We start from the raw sequence: 18,174 nt of genomic DNA, 5'->3' as shown, positions 1-18,174 counted from the left end.
GGAGAGCCACAGTGTTCACAGCAGAGCTTGTCTGTTCATGGGTATCCCCAGAGCTCTGTAGATGCAGGAGCCAAAGGGAGTCCTGGGAGGATGCTTTTTGGCTTAACGAAGCTTTGTGTCAGGAAGCCCCTGCCTCGTTTGATCCTAGCTTTGGATCTCAAAGCAAATAGAAAGCTCGGAAGGAGAGGAAAAGTCTTTTTATGCATGCTATACTGCTGTTTTATTTAGGCCTCTTCTTTGCACTGTGCATGCTACTGCATTGTGTAACCCTGCAGACTGGTGCTTCCACCGAGGGTCCTTAGCCTTATACCTGAGGAGCCGTCACTATGGGGTTTATGCAGGCAGCAGAGGGGCAAGTGTTTGTCTGGAGAAGGGCTTTGTTCAGCCCTCTCATGCCACAGCAGGACTATGTTCCTGGAGTAATGCGATCAAAGCAATCTGATTTTGACTAATAGTGGGATTAATGAGCTTTGTCAGGTCTTGAGCTGTCCAACTAAGGATGCTCATTATGAGCCCAGGCCAACTACAGACTTAGCTGCTGCCTTCAGACATGGGCCTGAGAGCGATCCTTTTTTCTTTCATGGCCATTTGTGTTTCAGACATAGAGACAAGGTGCTCTGAGGTAGTTCTGTTGCAAGGGAATAATCCCTCCCTGCAGCTTCACATTGCAGGTGGGCTCCATCCTCCCTGCTAGGCTCCCTCAGAATGTTCTTTATTCTAAAATTAAATTAAAAATTGGGTTTCTAAGTAATGGCAGCAAAATTGCCAAGACCCGAACAGAGCAGAATCCTGGAAAATTTCAGTGGGGCATAAATGGAGGTGGTCACTGAAGGAGTGGGGCAGGGAAGGAAGAACAGCCCCCTCCCCAAACTGGCAATTGTGTCCTTGTTTTTTGCTGTATCCTTAGCAGCGGGTAGTGAATTCCAGCTCTTCAGGGCTGTCCCTGCACAGCTCTGTGGCCTCCTTTTGGGTTTGTCAACAAAATTCAACTGCCGAGAAGCCTGTCAGCCAACCCTTCAAGTCTGCCAGTGCAACTCTTATCCTAAACCCTACCCGACAAGCACGCCATAGTTCCATTAAGGATCCCAAATCCTATTTTCCACTGCCATGTTCCCTACGAGATCAAAGATCAAGAATACCTTGAGCCCACCTCCGCCATATGTGTCAACTCACAGACCCAAGTGAGGGCTGCTACCTACAGACTTGGAAATAGAGAGTTCAGTCCCCTGTCCTGCAAAGACCTTTGGCATCCCAGACTATTTTCACACAATGATGTCAGACCATGCAGACATACCACTTGCCCCCACCCATGAACATGAGCTCTAAACTTATTGTAGTGCAATGCCTTTCAAACTGAAGAACTCAGCACTGAGGATAAGCTGGCTGCTGTTGCAAGGCCATGGCTGAAGAAGGTAGAGTCCAGGGGGTGGGGGAACCTGGATGTGTTGGTGGCCGCACAGGCTACAGCCAACACCGAGGGGGTCTGTGAAGTAAGTGCCAAGGTCTGGCTGAACTCCTGGAGCAAGGGACTCAGCTGAGGAAGACTCCAGGGGCTGTTTGGGGAAAGAATGGTCCCGCTGTGGTGGCCTGGTTAGGTTGTGCGTGAGGACGCTGACTCTGGATGGAGGGAAGGCAAAGGAAGGGAGGAGAGGACTAAAAGGAGACATGGCTCAGCCTAGCAGGAGGAGAAGAAATGAGTAATTGGAGCAAGTGACAGAAGCGAGCATGAGAAGCGCAGTTCAGGGCACTACCTAGATAAGCTCAAGCAGCTGGAAGTCCAGACTGGCACTCAACCTAGCCTCCACAGGTAACGACACAGACTGTGAATGCTCGTAATGGCAGAACTGAGCTGAGGCCAGGGTTTACCTTGTTTTAAACAATGACAGGCTGTGAGGCGATCAGAAATTGCAAAAAAGTCATTTGCGCATCCTCTGCAGACATGTCCCTCGTTTGTAGCTGGCTAACTCTGCTCCTAAATTCACTGTTTCCACCATTCTGTTATTTCTCCCTGAAGTCCGGCTGAGCCCCTTCACTTTTGGGCCATAGCCACCTGCTGCTATTTCAGTCTGCCCTCACCCCCATGCATATCTGAAGACCTCTTTCCCAAAAGCTGTTCCTGTGAGGTAATTACATACTCAGTTGTTTCCAGTTGATAAACCTCGTGTGCTTAGAGATGCATGCGATGGACACACATGCAGAATTCCCACTACCTTAATAGCCCCGGTATTCCTCCATGCATCCCACAGTGCCTCCATCTTCCCACAGGTCCCCTTCCTGCTTCCAGCACAACATCTCCCAAGGAAAGATAAATAAATAAATAAATAAATAAATAAATAATCTCTGTAAGTGCTCCTATTCCCAGGTTTTTAGCACTTCCTTTTAAACCAACTGCCCAGCTAGTCAGCTGGTATAGTTTGACTTTGAGCCATCCTTACATTTGAGGTGGAGAAGCACTTCCAGTTTCCAAAGCATTTTTCATACCTACTTTCTTGTCTGGTTTCATTTAATTCAAAACACACTCTATTATTACATACTATATGACTGTATTGCAAAGTCTATGGTATACATTCCGAAATATCTAATAATTTCTTTATTGAAATTAAATGATTCAAAATGATCAAAGTGAAGCATTTTGATTTTTCTCAATTGAAATTTAGCATAATTGACCCAGAAGACATTTCAGTGTTTCAACACTGCTCTCTCATGCAAAAGGAAGATTAGAGAAGTAGGAATTCACCATTGAAGAGAAACACTATTTGCCCAAAGATGGGAGATCTCTGGAGAGCAGCCTCCACCAGGAATACCAATGACTCCCCCACTGCTTCTGATCTTCCTTCTCTTTCTGCAGGTGTGGGAGTGAGGGCAAATTTAAGATAGCATTTAAAATACCAGCAGGAAATGAGTGGCAATGGAAAATGTCCCACGTCCCTGTAAGATGAGTTTGCAAGAGAGAGATGATGAATTATCTTCTTGAATGGCCTGTCTCCTTCCTTTACTACAAAGGCAGCTTAGACAACCAGATTAGATTCAGTCACCTAACTTTTAAATAGCTTAACTGCAGGGAGATGAATCCCATCTGCTGTATAGACATGTGGCATGTGCTCAAGATCCATGATGGGTCTGGATCTACTGCACAGCTCTGTCCAGGAGATGCATTTCACATTCTCTGAAATATCACACTGAGCTGCGCCGTGTGCTGTTCGGACTGTCTTTATGTGCACAGTAAACTATGCACATCCCGAAATCTGGGATGCATGGAGCCTAATCCACATGACATGGAGAAAGCATGTGTGAAATTGCACGTGCATGTGTAAAAACAAAAACAAAAACAAAAACCCTTCCCTGGAAATCCACCAGCCTTACCTTCCCAAGCCTGCAGTTCTGCGCCATGCCATCACACCGTATTTCCATACCACAGCAATGCAGGAGGCCAGGCTCCATGATTACTCTTTCAAATGCTCATGGGTGTGAAACACTTGGGGAAAACATACAGGAAGACTTCCTTGCTGAGCTTTAGCTGTATGCAAGTGACCTATTTAAAGCTAATCAGGCTTCCTCTGTGTTCATCAGAGAGAAAGAAGTTAGCATCTTCACAGAGCGCTTCTTCCTTAGGACAAGTTGAATCATCTCCAGGAGCTGCCTGTCTCTCTCCGTTGAGTCCAGAGGGGGTTTAGATGACTAGATTAGATTCAGAAAAAGCTTTTAGGTGCTTCCTGGTAGATGACATGAGCGTTTTCACCCACAATCCTCCCTAATTTCTCCCTTTTATCTCTACCGAGAGATCTCCAGCCTCCTAGGCACCAGCATGAGGTCCTTCAGTAGGATGCCTGAATTTAGGCGAGATGAACTGAATCCTAAGAGTCAGTTAGTCTAACACAAACAGATAATGTAACTCCCTGTATTTCTCTTGTTGCCAGATGTTGAACTTTTGACGCATTTAGTGACATAATGAATACATTCATAATGGACAATTTGCTGAAGGAGCACAGTAACTTAATTACTGCAGGGTGGAAGTTTCACAGTTATTCAGTTCACCTCACAGAAGAAAATCCTCTTGTCTTCCCTTTACTCTGCTTCCCCAAATACTTGTGCTGCCTCCCCAGCTATAATACTGGATTGTGTCACTTCCTCCTTCACCTATGGATGTCCCCTTGTATGACTTTTCATAATTAACTTGTGCAGGAGAATTATGACAATTTTCAGAAAAGTTTTTTAAAATATAGCGCCCTACTATGGCTAAAGAAAATCCAACAAATAAAATAGCCATCTTCAACTTACTGGAAAACATCAGCACCAGTGAATACACATTTACATACACTCAGGTTTGTGCCTTCGCCATCTGGTGGCAAAGCACGATCATAGCATGTCCACAGAGCTGAGAAAGTTTTAGGACCCTATCTATTTGTTTGAAAATGAGAATTCGATATAAGAAAGATGGTTGAGAAAGTTTCCGTTTTTCAATGTTTGTTGATAATATCATCATTTATATATATATATATATATATATATACTTGTTTTAATGTATCATCTTGTAATTATATTGTACTGACCAACATTGCATTGCATCATATCTGAGTGTTGTGGCACAAAAATATCCGACACGCTTTTTTCAGATAGTTGACTATGCTTCTAGTCATAGGCTTGAGCAAAAGGCTGTCCCAGCTTATTCCAGTTATAGCTGAGCACACTGATTGATCTTACCCAAATTTAAACCTCTGCAGCAGATTTGAGTTCATCTGACCTCATCAATCTAATCTTGCTTTAAGGTTAAAAAAAAAGGGGGGGGGCACTTCTTGAGCACTGTTCATCTTTTCTTAGAAGAGACATCTTCATACCCCGGAATCCATGAATCTTCTTTGTAAACTATGAAGAACACGAGAAGAACAGCTTAGGTGAGGTCGATTACTTCTGAGATCATATATCTTATATCATAGAGAGCCAAAGCACAGACAGCAAGAACCTCACATCTTGTCCTTCAAACTGGGGAATCCAAGTCAGTGAGTGTAATTATAACCTGGTTACTTTCTCATGTATCCTGAAATGTTGGAGCTGAGAAAGATATCTAAGCCATATTACACGCTAAGATCAAATTAAAAAAAAAAGTACTTCTCTTCTTCTTTTTTCTAACTCTTACATTGCATAGGAGGGAATTTACTAGTTGCACTGGATAGTATGAAATTTGCGTTTTCCTGGCCTTAGAAATTAGTAGCTGAAAGATCTATTTCCCATCTCTAGTTTCTTTGCTATGAAGGATGGCCATTCATTTTCTTACACCCACTGCTTAATCCTGCCTGCTACAACACTGGATTTCAACACAGGTGGAGTTGCTTGCTTTCTCAACTGGGAAGTAACATCTGTGTTCACTTTGGAAGTTCTTGTATGATCCAACCATAAGTTGCTATGTAATTGCTTCTGAGACTTTTTTTTTTTTCTTTCAGTAAGGACTGGATTATTTACCAGATTTGCCTATAGACCCTTGATCTCCAGATGTCTATACATACATATAGAAGCTCCATCATTAACCAGATCGACAAAAGCCTGTTCTTCTTTTTCAGAGTGCTGGGTATTACCAAGAGTGGAATAAATCCAAATCTTCTCAACATTTTGGAAAGAAACCATCTCTGTTATACAAAACAGAAATAACAGAGATAAAATCTGTTTATATTTAAAAGTAGACTTCAATTTAGCAAAACATCATTTCAGGACAATGTGGAACTAGAATGTTACAGTCTAGGAATCCTTGAAAAAAGTAACAGGTGTTTTTACAGAATGGTTCATCTAAGTATCTTAGACATCTGCTACATGATGAGATGAGTTATGCCATAGAAGTGCCCATTTTTTTCTTCCTTTTCCCTGTTCAGGATGTGTAGAATGATAAGTTCAGGAGGCTGCAGCCAGGGCCTGCCCCTCTGGCCCTGAGCCAGGTGGGCAGAGAAGACCTGGAGATGGTAGCTGAGTTCAACCAAGAGTCCGGATGACCAGGAGAGTTCCTGGTGATGAAGCAGGTATGAGGTCAAGCTGAGAAGTCAGCCTGCGGGTCAGAGCCACGATCAGGCCTGGTGAGGGTAACAGGGACAGAGAGAGTCCAGTGCCTACTGGGCAGGCCCAAAGTGACAAGATAGGTCCAGGTCAAGCTGGGAAGTCAGCCCACAGGGCAGGGTCCAGAGCAATGGAGTCTGCACGCTGAGCTGAGCTGAGCTGGAGATCAGTGCTCCTCTAGGGTAGCTCAGACAGAAACTGAAGGCCCAGGGTTGAGCTTAAATGGGGCTCCTGGGCCCATGGGCAGGAGGTGCAAGTGGCTGCCTCAGGCGAGGATGATCAGGCCCATTAAGGCCTATTAGTGCCCTCAGACCCTGGAAACAGTAGTAACTGAAATGCTCACTAGCATATGTAATTTTGATTTAAGAATTCAAAGAACTGGGAAATGTTACTACCTCTTTAAGATCTGTCAGAGACTATTTCTTCTGCTTCCAGTCTCATTTAGCCTACTTCCCACTAACAGCTCTTGAACATTGATACGTATGTATTTACCATTATTATACTGTGACTTAGTGGCATTCATAGTGCTCCAGCTTCACACTGGAACAATCTAGGTAGATAATGTATGTTACAGCTGGTTTGGGATAACACAGACAAGTGATTCCATTTCAGAATGGCATTTTGGACGAAATCAGTATTGTCCTCATTGACCAAAGGAAGTAAGCTGGTCACTGCTAGCGGGAGCATATGATCATGATCGGTTTTTGCCAGTTGTTCTCCAGAGTGTATCAAGACAAGATTGCTTACCTAATGTGAACAAATATCTGAGCAAAACGGCAGCAGAAAATTACACCACAGTAGCTGAGTTCCTCCTCCTAGATCTAATCAACAAGGCAGAAGCACAGCCCACTCTCATTGTAATGCTTTTAATTATTTACCTGATGACTGTAGTTGGAAATCTGGGCTTGACCGCATTAATAAGGATTGTCTCCCCAAACCACCCTCCCAAATAGCTTTTCCTTAGCCATCTGGCAGTCTTAGACCTCTGCTGCTCAGGCACCACCCCCAGGATGGTGGCCAGTCTCTTAGCAGAGAGCAAAGCTGTCTCATTTGGTGGTGTGCTGCCCAGATGTATTGTTTCTCTACATTTTGCACCAACGAATGTTTCATTCTGGCTGTGATGGCATATGACCAGCTGGAAACCACTGCTATACAAAGCTGTCATGTCATGAAGCCTCAGCATCCAGCTGTGACTTGGTTCTTACTCTTGTGGGTCTCTAATCTCAATGATACACAGCAGCTGTGCCTTTTGGGTGTCCTTCTGCCATTCCAGCATCACCAGTCACTTCTGTGGTGTGGTACCCCTGATCTGTGGTATCTCCTGCTCTGACATCGGGGTTAACAAGATCATCCTCGCAGCATTTTACATCTACATCATCTCTGCCATCCTGAGGTGCCACTCCAGCGAGGGAAGACCCAAAGCCTTCTCCACCTGTGCATCCTGTGCACTTGATAGTTTTTGCCATATTCTTTGGCACTCCAGCTACACACCCCACAGCTCTGGCTCCTTGCCTGACCAAGATCAGGTGATATATGTGTTTTATACAATGGTAAGCCCCACAGTCTACAGCTTGAGGACCAAGGAGGTCCTCAAAATGAGGCACTGAACGGACTGTTACATGGAGAAAATTGTTTGTCAGTCAATAAAACCTCCAAAGGAGTTGGAACAGGTGCTTAAAAAAGTAAAATGATGAGTACAGCTGTTCATGGATGAATTTATTCTGAAATAATTGCTCGTTATGCAACAGAAGTAGGAGAAAAGTGAATGCAGAAGTGAAGAAAGAAATAACTGTAATATTAAAGACATTTCTGTAATAGCAAGAGCTACAGCTTTACTGTGAGAAAGAACGATTGTGACACTTTTGAAGGCGTTTAGTTTCACCTAAGTTTTTACTTTCAAGTTTGATGCCTTGAAGACATCCCAGCTTTGTTTTCAACTGTTGCTAACTAGTACCACTTCAGCAGTATCGCTTCCATGTTCTGTTTCCATTCTCTTACCTCATACATCACGTAGCCTTTTTTTTCCTGACTCCCAGTCTGAAGGTGATCATTAACCTTTTAGCAATAGTGGATCACATTCATCAGGCACCATAGACTCTTTACAGTATTAGTGATGTGGGTGACTCGAGTCTTCCATGCAAGAACAAAGTTACCACACAGCACGTGGTCCTGAGGGACAGCCTACCCTCTTTTGTTGTGGGTGAATATCCTTGAATCAATTCACATTCATCGCAGGCTAAAAATGTGCACACAGAGGAATTTTTTACAAATGCTGAGGCTGGGATTCATCTTACTTAAGTTTAGACTTTTGTTAATAAGCTGCCAAAGCATAAACCAAACTTGTAGGTTCTTTCTATAGCTCATGAAGGCAAATAAAAGTCTGTTTGCCTCCATAGTTTAATCACCCCTGTCTCTGTCTCCCTTGAAAGGTCTATATTTCTATCTATGAATTACAGGAAGAGTGTAGAGTGACCAGCTCAGGTTTATGGAATTATTTCAAGTCCACGTTAATGCAGCTTAATGCTGCCCTGAGTTCTGTTTTTGGATCACATTCCATCTGACTCAGGGAGCTGGCTCGTAGAGAACAAAAAGCCACTGGCTTCAGTAGGGAAAGACTTCAGTCTCAGCTGCTTTGGCCATGGAAGTAGCACAGAGAAGGAAACGGAACCTGCTAAAACACTGCCTCAACACACAGAGTTATTAGACAAATGGGTGTAAGACCATTTTTCCCTATCCTTAGGAAGGACTGCAAGTAAAGGTCCCATAAAAAGCTACACTCCCTCTCACTGGGGGTCATCACTCAGAGCAACCCATTCTGCCCATCCTGAACCACTTAGACCCCTTAATGTGTAAACGTAGTGTCTGAGGAAGAAATATGTTCCACTCTTCCATAGCCATAGCTTTATCATTAAGACTGACAGGTGTCATTAAGCAATAACCAGTCAGTTCCCAGAGCAACTCTGGCAGGATCTAGAAGTACAAATTTTCTGCAAGCAAACATTATCATGCTTCCTAGAATACCATGGAGGTTGCAGATATTCCTGACTAAACTGTGAGAGAGGACTGCAGGAAAGAAAGATAAATAACCCAGACAAGCAATACCTGTTGATCCACTTTTAACCCAGCTATCTCCTGAACACCACGGCTTTCACATAGTCTAGACGAGAACTCCGGAAGCCATTACATTGCCAGTCTAATGCAGTCTGGAAGAGGACTCGGTCCAATGCAAATACATTGCAGACCTCATGGTGCAGCCCAGACAGACGAGCTTCCCTCACTCATCATCTTACACATGGCACTGCACATTCATTGTCCCAGGAGTCGCCCCCACTCCACAGCACGAGCAGCCACTGTAAGCACAGTCTAACTAAGGCTGCGTTACCTGGGACATTTCTGCCTGCCTAAGCCCCACTGATGACTTTCGCTGCTAGGGACAGTCAGAGCAGATCACTCTTCAGCTGAGTAACCCAATTCAGCTCTCTGCTCTGAAGGCCAACAGTTTGTCAAACAACCTCTAAGCCCTCGAAGAAGCACAAGTAAGCTAGCTTTCCTGGCAGGTAGAGATGTCCTTAAACTCCTGCCAGAATCAGGGGAAGGGTCTTTGTTCATATGTCTCAAAGGCTCCTCAGCTTCCCAGAACAGCTGTCTTCATCATCTTATCGTAAAGTAATTTCAATAAGTGTCCAGTGATATTGCAAGAGCAGAGAGAGGTTAATGGCAAGCTGTTACTAAAGCATGATATCTATGTCAACATCTTCCAATAGACCATTATTTTTCTTTTCTTCAAAAGAGTTAATTGTTCAAGGACCTTAGAAGAAAAATATATGTGGGATTGGGTGGAAGTGCAAAGGCAGTGTTAAGGCAGAGGCACCAGAACTCTAAGCAAATCACCAGCGATTACCTACTTGAAGAATTTTCTATCTGCATTTGAAGAAAAATCTACCCCGATGGATGGACACATAATCTGAGCCTGGATGGTCCACAGATGAACAGGTTATCACAGCAAAATATCTGCTCCACAGATGAGCAGGCTGCCTGAAACTAGATGGTCCATGAGCCAAAGAGGTTATCTAACAAAGGACACGAGTCCAAGGGTAGATGTGTTATTAGAGACAACAGGAGTCTTCTGTGGAAAAACCAGCTAACTGTGTATCAGGACTGTGCATTTTAATGAGAGGAAGAATTATCAAGTTTGATCATAATTAGTAACAGAGGTGGATTCACATTCAGATGGCATACTTAAACTCCACAGAGTTGCACTGCAGCTCTTCAGAGTCAGATAAGCAGAACTGATTCCTCTGATATCTTACACTGTACTGCTATTTACATGAATATGGTCTTGTTATTATTAAAAAAATTTGTATTAAAGTTTGCAGTCTAAAGCTTTGTTAAGCTTTGTTTGTGAGTTGATAGGGACAGACCAGGGTTCACTGAATTTGCTAGGACACTTATGTCATCAGTTTCACTAGTAAAAAGTAGTAAGGGCAGGGAATGAGACGGGCATGTCCTATGATCAATGACAACAAAGACACCCTTAGAGGATGATTCCTTCTGCTTATCACACTCATCTTAAGATGGGATGAATTGTCCTTTGAAGGTGATATTGCTCCCTTTGTCTGTAGGGGGAGCCTAGAATAGATGTTGACTAGACCCCTAACCAAGGGTAGGGGAAATTAATTCACAGAAAGATTCTTCATTACAGTGCACCTGCTGAGACTCCTGATTAAGGCCTGGTGTCTTGCAGGAGATCTAATTTACAGACATTAAACTGCGTCGAGAGTCATAAATACACGAAGTACTTCAGTAACACCATTTTTCTGAAGAAAGAGTTCCGAAGCGGCAAGCTGAGTGTTAGAATATCACATTTCATATTGAAGTTGTTTCTCAGCGTGTCACTCCACTAATGTTTCACAACGCCCAGGCTGCAGGTCAGCTGCAACGTATAGGGAAAAGAATGAGCTGTTGCTCCAAAGGCAGTACTGAATTGCGTAGTTCTGCAAACATCAAAGCAAAGAACATTTATCTGGGCATTTATCTGGAGCAGGGAGGGGCTCTACTGCAAGTCTGAAGTCCTAAAGTTTTTCTGTTTAGATAAATCTTCTGATTTGTTTCAGTAAGATGTCTTTGAAGTGAAGAAGGAAGCTGCTCACTCTTACGAAGGTACATGAAATGTTTGTAGCTTTTGAAATAAGAGTTTATTTCTGGGGTCAATACAGCATAAAATATCTCGCACCTTCATGCAAGGAAGGTAGGCCTATTTCTTCATTTTAGAGATCAAAAAGATCATTTTCAATCTGCAGATAGAATCATAGAATCATTCAGGTTGGGAAGGATTTCTGGAGGTCATCAAGTCCAACCTCCTCCTCAAAGTGCTGAGTTACGAGTGTTGAGGGAGCTGGTAGACGATATAGCAGAGGCACTCTCCATCATCTTTGAAAGGTCATGGAGAACAGGAGAGGTGCCTGAAGACTGGAAGAAAGCCAGTGTCACCCTGTGTCTTCAAAAAGGGCAAGAAGGAGGACTCAGGGAACTACAGGCCAGTCAGCCTCACCTGCATCCCTGGAAAGGTGATAGAGCAGCTCATCCTGGAGGCCATCTCCAAGCATTTGGAGGACAAGAAGGTGATCAGGAGTAGTCAGCATGGCTTCGCCAAGGGGAAATCATGCTTAACCAATCTGATAGCCTTCTGTGATGGAATGACTGGCTGGGTAGATGAGGGGAGAGCAGTGGATATTGTCTCCCTTGACTTGAGGAAGGCTTTCGACACTGTCTCCCATAGCATCCTCATAGTCAAGCTCAGGAAGTGTGGGTTAGATGAGTGGACAATGAGGTGGCTTGAGAACTGGCTGAATGGCAGAGCTCAGAGAGTTGTGATCAGCGGTGCGGAGTCTAGTTGGAGGCCTGTAGCTAGCGGTGTCCCCCAGGGGTCAGGACTGGGTCCAGTCTTGTTCAACTTCTTCATCAATGACCTGGATGAAGACACAGAGTGCACCCTCATCAAGTTTGCCGATGATACAAAATTGGGAGGAGTGGCCCAGAGGGCTGTGCTGCCATTCAGAGAGACCTGGAGAGGCTGAAGAGGTGGGCAGAGAGGAACCTCCTGAAGTTCAAAAAAGGCAAGTGCAGGGTCTTGCACCTAGGGAGGAATAACCCCCGGCACCAGTATAGGTTGGGGGTTGACCTGCTGGAAAGCAGCTCTGTGGAGAAGGACCTGGGAGTGCTGAAGGACACCAGGTAAAGCCTGAGACAGCAATGTGCCAGGAAAAACACACAGTTCCAGCTGAACATGAGGAAAACTTCTTCACTGTGAGGGTGACAGAGCACTGGAACAGGTTGCCCAGAGAGGTTGTGGAGTGTCCTTCTCTGGAGATATTCAAAACCCGCCTGGACGCGATCCTGTGCAACGTCCTCTAGGTGACCCTGGTGGAGCAGGGGGGTTGGACTAGATGATCTCCAGAGGTCCCTTCCAACCTCAACTATTCTGTGATTCTGTGAAAGCAGGTTCAGTCAGATCAGATTGCTCCGCCCGATCCAACTGAATTTTAAATGTCAGCACAGATGGAGATTCTACAAATTTGCACCTAATCCAGTGTTTGATCACTCACGTTGGGGCAGGAGAGGGAAATTTCCTCCTTCAGTTTCCCAAGTAGTCCATGGAAGAGAGCAACCTGTTGATAGCAAGCTCATTGAAGCCCTTTTCTGAGAATTAACTGGGCTAGTTGCTGTGCTTTAGGGTAGAAAAGGTTGGGTAGGTTGGAGATAAACAACAGCCAGCTATGCAAAGATGACTCAGTGTGTAAAGGCAGTCTGGTCTTTTGTGCATCTAAGCAGGGTAAGCATTTTGCTCACTTAAACTGTGTACCTAACCATTATAGGCTGGTTTTAATCCTGCTGTCTGCTTCTTGAAATGGGCAAGTACTTCTGAAGATTTGGCTCAAGGGGGGAATAAACTGGCTTGGTATCCACAGTATCTACTCTTGTCTTGCTGGATAAAACTGATCAGTATTTCATTTGGTGACTCTTCCCAATTTATTCCTGAGCAGAAAATGGCCACTTTCCCTTGACAACAGGGATGCAAGCAAATGAGAAATCCTTTCTCAGCCAAACCTGGAGGATCTTGTGGTATCTGCTCCTCTTTGGGAAGATGCAAAGCTGAGTTTTCCTGCTGCTGTTGCCATTTAGTGCTTGCTGCCATTTCTTTCAAGAGAGGAAACTCTTACTTTCTTCTGCCAGGATGTGGATTTGTTATTTGTATGTTTACGAGTTGCAGTCCCAAAGGTCAGGGTGGTGGAGGTCCATGTAATTAAGGCAGGTCCTACCAAGTTGGCACAGCTGCAGCCTAACCATTATATTCCTATTTCAGCAAGGCTGAACAGGGGCTGCTTTGCCCTTTTAATGGACTTTGTGGCCCATACTGAGCTCTAACTACCCTGCTACCAATGCCCCGGGGAGTTAGCTAGTAGGCAAAAAATGTATTGGTGATTGCAATACAGGAAGAATGATGTCTGAACTAGTGTCAAGACCATGTATCTTCAGGAACAAGCGGGCCATTGCCCTTGGAGTGGGCCATTTGGATGATACTGTACACCCAACCGTGGCCACGAGTGAGGGGAGAAGAGTGCTCCATAGATGTCCTCAAGAAAAGCAGACTTTTTTCCTTAAAAGAGGAGAAAGAGGGCACACAAAAACCATTGTAGTGCCAGACTAGGACTGGTGTTTCACAGTGCTGCTGTTGCCTTTTGAATAAATTATTTTATCTTTCTGCGCTTTCTTTTCTCACCTGAAAAATAGGAAGAGTACTCCCTTGTATCACAAGTCATTTCAATGCGTAATTAAAGAAGTCTAGTCAGAATCTATGATGAAAATGCGCCATGCTTCCTTGTGGCTACTGAGACAATCAATTGTATGTTGCCAGTTTCCCATCACTTCTAGGTGTTGAACCAGTTTCTTGTTGGGAGATAACATGAGTGTGCTAGCAACATGCTTGAGATGAATCAGTGTGTGGCCATTGAGTTTATCCTCTCTGGACTAACAGAAAGCCAAGAGGTGAAGGTAACCCGCTTTTTTTAAGCACATTAATAGGGAATCTTGGAAGGATCATGTAGATGTAGGTTGATCCCCCGGCTTCACACACTGTGTACCTTTCCCTCAGTAACTTGGCTTCTGTGGATTTCTGTTACTCCTCAGCTAGCTCCCCGAGGTTGCTGGTGAACTCTTCAGCAGTGAGGAGAGCCATTTCAGTCAGTGCCTGTGTGGCACAGCTATTCACTTGTCTCCTCATGGCTAGTGTTGTGTGTCTCCTGCTGGCAGTAATGGCATATGACTGCATGTGGCTCTCTGTAACCCTCTCCTTTATGCAACTGTCATGTCCTCAAAAGCCTGTACACAGATGGTAATCATCTCCTGTTTCACTGGCTTTGTCCATGCACTTGCGCAAACTATCTCCACCTTCACATTCTCTTTCTGTGACTTTGGTGTTATCGGTCATTATTTCTGTGACATCCCCCTAGGATCCAGCTTTCATGCTCTGACACCTATAGCAAAGAGACGGTACTTCACATTTTTGGTGTGTTTCGTGGCATCTTCACATCTCTGGCAATTCTCATCTCCTCCATCTACCTCATCTCCACCACCCTGAGGATCCACTCCTCCAAGGGCAGATGTAAAGCCTTCTCCACCTCTGCTTCCCATCTGAGAGCTCTCTTCTTGTTTTATGGCAGCACCATTTTTATGTGCAGTAGCCCAACATCCAGCTACTCATTGGACTGAGATAAATGGGCCCCTCTGTTCTCTACAGTGGTGACTCCAGTGCTGAATCTTATCAGCTACAGCCTGAGGAATAAGGAGGTGAAGGATGCTCTGAGGAGAGTTTTAGGTCATATCAGAGAAACTTCAGCAGACTTGTTAGAAAGAGAACTTTGTTTGGGGAAAATTTATCAAAACCTTGGTACAAAGAGCAGGACTTCCAAGGAAGATTTGATCCGCTTCCAAGGGTGAGATTCAGAAAGGTACTTAATTGTTAGAAGTGATTTTAGGTGGACTTTTAACTGGTTGTATCTGCAACTTCTATCTTGAAAGACTGTCTTCCTCTGCTGCTGAAAGCTGGAGGAATCCTGACTTTTAACTTGCAAGTTCCAAGCACAAACAGGACTCCTGCCTGAGGAGTGCGTGGCACAGAATTTCAGTTCTCTGTTCTATTAGGAACGTTTGCTCATGTAGGAAAACCACCAGTCCGTCAAGATGAGAAAAAGCTTTCAGAAACATTCAAGAGGAGAAAAGAAATGTGATTTGAATTTATGGCCACTTCTGCTACGTCTTCAGTATTTGAAAGGAGTAGCCTCTTCCAGTGCAACACACAGAACCTGAAGTTCTGCAAAGGAAATCTTGGAGAAGAGACACCCGTGTTTTTGCCCCCCAAACACTAGCGAAAGTAACTGTCCCTCTCCTGTTAAATCTCCCTCTTCTGTCACTCATTACTACCTCCTTTTTCCCCTTCTGCCTGGAAACATGAAAAAACTACAGCAATGCAGAAAAGATTGACTTCTAATTTTGCTACCATTGTGAAGTAACAAGAACTTATTCCTGCTTTTCATCTCCGCATATCATCAATCCACTTGAGGCAACTGAGTGAACTGGTAGTTATTTTAAGGACATTGGACAAAATTTGAAAGTTAATCAAGCTGCAGTGTTCTTTCACTTAAAAGAATGACGGAATAAGATGGTGACTTACCAACTACATGTCTGTCATCAATGTGATTTTGAGAATAAACGACCAATCATTTCTGGGAGATGAGAAAGTTGGGAAAGGCTTTGGAATCCTTTTATCAATTCAACTAAGCTAGCTCTAAGGATAGGTGTTCTATCACTAGTAGATGTTTCATCCCTTCTGGCTGAGTTTACAAATGCTGTCCCTCAGTTGGCAGAAGGAGTTGAAATCTTTATTGAGCTGAAAGTGACAGAATTAATCTCAGACAGGTGAGAGGTTCCTGCCTCTGCATAAGGTTTACAGTCAAAGGGGGATGGAAAGAGGTCTTGCGGATTCCCTTTGCATTTCACTGCAAGCCTGTTAGGGCTGTTATTTCCCCTGACTTCCTCTCCTTAAAGCTGTGCATAACTCTAGCAAAGATTGTGTCCCTGTGATCATCTATGGCACCCTAAAGAAGGATTTTACAAGTCTCTTTCTTTCAAACTGCTGCCAGCATATTTTACAGAGAGCTGATATGACTGCGAAACATCATTATTTTTGCCCAAAGACACATGGCTGGGGAGAAAACTTTTCTTCAGTATGTTATAGTCTGAATTTTGATCAAGTAGTGATGATTAAAGGCCATCAATATCTCAGAAGCCGTTTATCTCAGTAACGCTAAAATTAGAATATGCACGGGTAGTAAAAGCATTTGGACTATATGCACTATTATCCCACTGGCCTGACGGTCCTAAAAAGCGGGAAAAAGAAATTGAAAATGTAGCCTTTTGGTGCTGCTAGTTGTCATCTTTCTGTTGCTGCAGAGGCTGAAGCTCAATGTTTATCTCTTGTTTCTGATTATTAAGTATCATCATACATGTGAAGTTCACAATTTTTGCACATATCAATGTTGCGCTGTCCTTATCTTGAACAGAGATGAGAGATTTTTAAATCAGATTTCTGAGGTGTCCAAAATTGTCTTTTTCAGTGGACTCCCAGCTCAAAGGAAGGAAATAGCTTGAAAAGAAATCACAGGCATCATTTTATTTTACTGTGTATGTTTACAGGTCTCTGGGAAGAGCAATGTACACTACTACTCTTCCAGAAAAAGACAGGTAGGTTGTCATCAAAGAGCTTCCCTGCACAGCAATGAGTCATGTCTGCACACCTCTCTCTGCGCTGATGTTTAAGATGATAGTCAAAGCCATCTAGAGCTAAGCATCAGCAGAATTGGCAGCATGTTTCAATCAAGAATCACAATCTCAAACCTAAATATGCTTTCTGACAAATATCATCAAAAAGAACAGATTTTCATAAGCCCCGCATTCATCTTAGTCCTGCATTCACCTATCCCTTAGTCTCCACCTCGAGAAACCCAGACAAAATTAGGGAATTTAAAATGTTAAAGAGCTGCTGTCTCTTCAAATCCAGTCTCTAAATAAAGCGGTGAAAAATGTCCCGACAATTGAACTGGATTGTGGCTCCAACACTGACTATGGTATTTAACCGTGCTTGGATTGCTGCTCTGATAGATTATAAAGCTCAGCTATGACATAAGGTCAAGGCCTTGGAAAGGTGTTAGCAGAGCTCCTTTAAATGAAGCGTTCCCAGAGACACCAGGCTGGCACAGTTTGATGAAAATCGGAGTTAATGCCTGGCATTGGGAAATGGCCTCTGTGTCCATCAGTGTTCCTGGGAGCCTTGGAAAGTCTAGTACAGTGTATGTCACCCTTCACTGTAAGGCAGACACCTAGTGCAGCATCCTGTTCCTCTCATGCTCCTATTTTACCATGCAATGAATCGCAGTCCCCTCAAAGGTCTCTTGCTGTCTTCAGCAGCTCTCTCAAGTTGAGGCACCTCATGTCAGCACACCAATATATGTGAGATGAAACCTGCTTGTGCTGTGCCATCCTGAAGGATTTGCTTTCTCTTGGAAGCTTAGCACCACCATCACTTTTTTTGTGTAGAAACGTGAGCAGACACCACTCTCCGAAGCTCGTAGGAGCTAGTGGGAAAGCATAACCTCTCAAAATACTTAGTTATTCCTCTTAATGCCAGGAGAAGCCTAGACCTGAGACTTACACAGCTCTAAGGTGTCTAAAGGTAAAAGCCACAATACCACCCCAAAGGCTCGGGTTTGACTGGTGACAATATGCTCACATCCTTTTGACTGACAGTTTCCAAAGAAAGATGAGAGCTACATGAAACCTTGAACTTAGTTTCAGTTCTACTCTTGTCTGCTGAGAAGATGGTGGAAGGGCGCATATAGATGAAAATGCATGGCCCAAGGAACAGAAGTGCAACAGTGATATGGAAGGTGCAGGTAGAGAGTGCTTCGAGACGCCCTTTAGAAAAGCGTGTCCTCAAAGAGACCAAAATAATGACTTAGGACACAAAAAGAACAACAAAAGAGCCCGAGGAAATCAGACCACTATTGGCAACCACGATGC

Source organism: Apteryx mantelli, chromosome 4, assembly GCF_036417845.1.
Source record: "Apteryx mantelli isolate bAptMan1 chromosome 4, bAptMan1.hap1, whole genome shotgun sequence".
Lineage (NCBI taxonomy): Eukaryota > Metazoa > Chordata > Aves > Apterygiformes > Apterygidae > Apteryx > Apteryx mantelli.
This window is presented reverse-complemented; position numbering follows the sequence as displayed.